A 4,663-nucleotide genomic window follows, 5' to 3' on the forward strand; every position below is an offset into this window, starting at 1 on the left:
GGGTGCGCTCTGCAGGTTCTTTCTGCCCACTGGATCCAAAAAGGCCTATATGTATATTTATATGTATTTTTAAATGCTGGACTCACTTGTTAACAGTTTAGATGAAAGCACAGCTCCCATGCCAGTGTGTCAGCGACCTGACACTGCCAACCCCCTTCCAGCTTGAGGCCGAGGTCGCCATCTGCTGGAGCATCTGAGATATGCACTTGTAGATCAATATTATTTTAAAAAATAAAGCAGCATAGTTCCCTTAATTTAGAAAAATTTACTATATATAGCTTGCATTCAGAACCACACAGAGGCTTAATAAAAACATGAATCTGTTGAGATAAATGCATTTTCTATCCTGAAAAAAATCAGACTTACATATCACCTCCAGTTAAGCACCAACCAAAAATAAGTTTTATATTAATTAAATTCTGAAAGTTTTTTTTTTAGACGGGGAGAATCTGACTCAGAGAAGAAAAAATATTTGCAGGCATTCTGTGGGGCTCACAGACACTGCAAGTGCCTAACCAGTGGCTCATTCTCATACTGAGTGGGAAGTGTTTCACTTGTGGCTAATATAGCTCTATGCAACCACTCCCAGACATAGGATTTTCACTGAGGAGACTTGGGGGGAGTGTCCTGTCCTCTGTGAAGACACTTTCCAACAGCTGGGGGTGAGAGCCGGTGCCCAGGCTGCCTTCCCTTGTCTTTGGAGACTCTGGGAGTGGACTTGAGGGCAGGGGCTCCCTCTGTTTCTCCACAGGTGCAGCGAGCTTCTTCTCCTCCTTCCTACAACTGCGGGGGTTTGACTTTTGCTCTTTTGGGGGTTGCAGTGGGGAAGAAGGCGGCTCTTTACACGTTCTCTGACAAATCTCCATGTAACTGGGCTTTCGCAATTCTGTGGCAGCTCCATGCACCTGCACCGATTTACACGCAGTTGTAGTAAGGACAGGGAGAGTGTCCACACTGTGGGTTTCCTTCTGCTTTTCTACCACCTTGGGATCCTCAGGTAAATGGGCTGGTGGGAGGATCATTCATATGTTGCTGATACAGCACAAGAAGCCAGCAGTGAGGGCTCTCTTGGGACCACTACAGGAATAGCATTCCTACTTGCATCTGCATGGAGGCTCCTTTCCTTTGAGAATCCTATTACCGAGCTAGATGGCCTGTTTTTGAACAAGTCCTGTCATCAAATTGCCTGCAGCTCCAGGTAATGAGGGGAAGTTGGACAGCCCCAGTTCAAAGTTTGTGATGGAGGCTTTGGTCGTGTTGGAGACTGAGTTTGGCTGCTTGTAAACTTCTCCTCCCTTTTCTTCCTATAGCCAAAGGAATTTTTCCTGCTTCTGGGAGGATACTGTCTGAGTGAAGTCAGAGGAGAGGCTGCAGGCTTGAAGGTTGGAGACGTGAACCCATGTATAAATCCAGTATTTGGAAATAGAGTTACCAAGGGTGGATCGAAATAGCTACGCATTGTTGACAATGTCTGGGGGCAGTCAGGCTGTGCAGAGGAAACTGTTGTTGGGGACTGTATACTGGAGGTAAATAAATGATGTGTAACACTGCTGTGTATAAAGGTTCATGTCGAGAGACCTAAATCCATTCTTTGGCAAAAATGGGTTTATAGCTATTGCCTTCCTTTTAGCTGCACCTTAATTGGTTTTCCTTGAAAAGTTTTGACTTTTCACAGGTATTTGTAAGCCTGTTGTGCATCAGCTTCTGCTTCAAATGTAATAAATCAATTATCATTATGGGCAAATTCACAGTTAATAAATTTCAGTAAATTATTTCCTTTGAATAGTGCTTCTACTTCTTCCCCAGGGGTAGATTCAGATATTTCTCACAATATGACTATGCAACGATTTTGATTTGGCCTTACTTTTTCTCCCTTCTCACCCACCGGGACTAAAGGTAAAGATCTTAGCACTTCAACAATCGAATCCACACTAGTACTGAGTTTCTTGATATAGTCAAGGGTAGCTACCATTGTAATTAGAGCATACTGCTCACTGTCCATCTGTGAGGTAAGATACATGGCACTAGCAAGAGTCTCCCTAGATAAACAGAATTCCAATTTTTTAAGTACTTCTTGAGAGTCTTCCTGGCTTTCTGGTTGAGATTCATTCCCTCCTGTTTCACTATTTTCAGGTAGAGATTCGTATTCTGCATGATCCAGAGCCAAAGCGTTCGTGTCTGATTTGACTCAGGTAAATCTGGTAATGCTGCATTCTCACGACTTTTGTCACCATCACCACTGACATCCAATCCCTGCGGGCTGCAGTCTGCACCATGGCCAGCTGTCTCCTCCCATGTAGCACTCAAACCGACAGCTGCACTACTTGCTTCCAAGTGTAACATGAGTCCCCCACACTTTCGCATTAGGGTTTAGCTCTGAAACCTTAGTTGTTGGTACCTGACTCAAAGCTGGGATGGAATTTGAGAAGTGGTTTGAGATACAGGACCATTCATCAGATGAGAGCTGTCCTTGCCCTCTTGGCCTCGCTGTGCCTGCAGTTCAGCCACAACTTTAGCGTCCTCATCAGAAGTCATGGGTTCCACTCGGAGAAGTTTAATGTAAACTTCAGGATGTTGCCCGCGCCACCTGCCCCGCCCAACCGGCCTCCGGCGGGTTCCTTGCCACAGCCCAGGTGCCTGGTGACCCCGCAACATGCAGGGAGAGCCGAGGAGGGAGACTAGGAAGAGGCGGCGCTGCGGGGCCAGGCTGGATGTAGGGAGGAAGGGCCGGCATGGGCCGGTGCAGCGGCAAAAGTGGCTTCTTCCTCTTTGGGACCGAAAATGTCTCAACCTCGAGACTCTGGATCCCCAACACTCCTTCCCTTCACATGAGAACACACCTAAATAAATTCTTAAAAGGTTGAGTGTGAATCAATCTGGCAGAAATTCACTAAGTACCAAGTTGATAGCACCCATCATAGAGTGGATGGGAGACTGAGCACAGCCCAGCGTCGAACCATGGTGCCCACATTTTCTCAGAAAGGAACACTGGAGGGGCCCAGCTTGAGGTGGGTCAGAGGCAAAAGTGCTAAAAGTATAATAACTGGGCATTCTCAATGAATGGGACTCACTCATGGTATTTCTGTAAGTTTGAAATAATTTCAAAATTAACTACTCTTAAAATGACCAAATTATAAGATGACAATATCCATATCATGTTAGTAAAGCAGGGACAGCATCAAATACTATAAAGGCTAAACCTTACCCAATTCCTATTAGGCCGAAGTTGTAAAACTTGTCCCCTTCTAAGCATCTACATGTGTGGAGACTGAACAAAAAATAGAATACTATTCACAATACATTTTTTGTGAATATATTTGTGATAATTTGTAAACAGCTTGATCTTTCTATTTTAAAGGTTTTGAAAACCCTGTTGCTCTTTAAAAATAATTATTTTATTTTTGTACTTGAAAAGTAGAGATGGGGTGTATCTCAAATCTGTTGGTTCATTCCCCAACTTTATGCCACAACTGGGGCAGGACCAAGCCCAAACCAGCAACCTGAAACACAATCTGGGTCTCTACAAGGGTGGCACGGACTCAACTCCTTTAACCCTCATCACTGTCTCTCTGAATGCACACCAACATGAAGCTGGAGTCAGAAGCAGAGCTGGGACTTTGCCCAGGCTCTCTGACATGGGATGCAGGCATCCCAAGCAGTGGTCACACCACTATGTCAAATGGCCACTCCTTCATTTTTAATTTAGTTTTTATTTGGGAATCAGAGAGACTGAGAAAGACAAGCAGCAGAAATCACTCATCTGTTGGCTTACTACACAATGCCCACCACATCAGGACTGAATTAGATGAAAGACAGGAGCCAGGAGCTTCATCCAGGTCTTCCATATGGTTGACAGAAATGGTTGGGCCATTATCCACTGCTATCTCAGACAAACTAGCAAGAATCTAGATTGGAAGAGGAGTTGCCAGGACTCAAAGCTGCACTCCATATGAGATGCCAATGTCAGAAGAGCAGCTTGACCTATTGAATCACATGCTAGTCCCTGCATCAATTCAAACCAGTGCACTCACCCTACCCTGTATATATTCAAAGAATGCAAAGCTGGACATCCCCTCCCTTTCCTTATTATAAAAGCCTCAGTCCTGCTCCACCTCAGAAGAACCGTGGTTCACTTTAAACTGAATCTGTCTCCCAATTTGCAATCCTATTCTGCATCTGAAAAACATCTCTCTGATTTTATTTTAATCTCATTTATGACCTTTTGCTTTATATAATCCAGGACTCTCTGGTCTTATCTCCTTGCCTACTGGCAGATTTGGGAAAATGTTTTATATTATGTATTTTCACTACCTCAGGTGAATACCTGAGGGTTAAAATGTTAGATAAGTGAATGCTATATTTTTTCCTAAAAAGTCTTTGTTGAATTAGAATCCATATGTCTTAGTACTCATGAAGCAGATGTTCTTCAGAATCACATCCTCTACAGCTTTCCCTCAGATGTCTCAAGCAGGGCCTGAACTTCATTGGTACATCCATAATCATATCCTTGAATGTGACTCCTAAAATATGGACATCCTTGCTCAGCCAAGGCCATCTGTACCAACGTCTAGGAGAGAAGGTCATAACTGTACCAAGGGGGTGGCTCTATGGATAGAAAATTTAAACCATGGTTGGGATTACCCTCAAGTATTTCCCTGTGCTG

At 44.1% G+C, this 4,663-nt stretch overlaps 1 pseudogene; it reads right to left on the bottom strand.

Annotated features, from left to right (window-relative positions):
• Window positions 1–600: 600 nt before the first annotated feature.
• Window positions 601–2,547, bottom strand: LOC127489166 (la-related protein 4B pseudogene; annotated as a pseudogene).
• Between the last annotated feature and the right edge of the window lie 2,116 nt (window positions 2,548–4,663).

Source organism: Oryctolagus cuniculus, unplaced genomic scaffold, assembly GCF_964237555.1.
Source record: "Oryctolagus cuniculus unplaced genomic scaffold, mOryCun1.1 SCAFFOLD_108, whole genome shotgun sequence".
NCBI lineage: Eukaryota > Metazoa > Chordata > Mammalia > Lagomorpha > Leporidae > Oryctolagus > Oryctolagus cuniculus.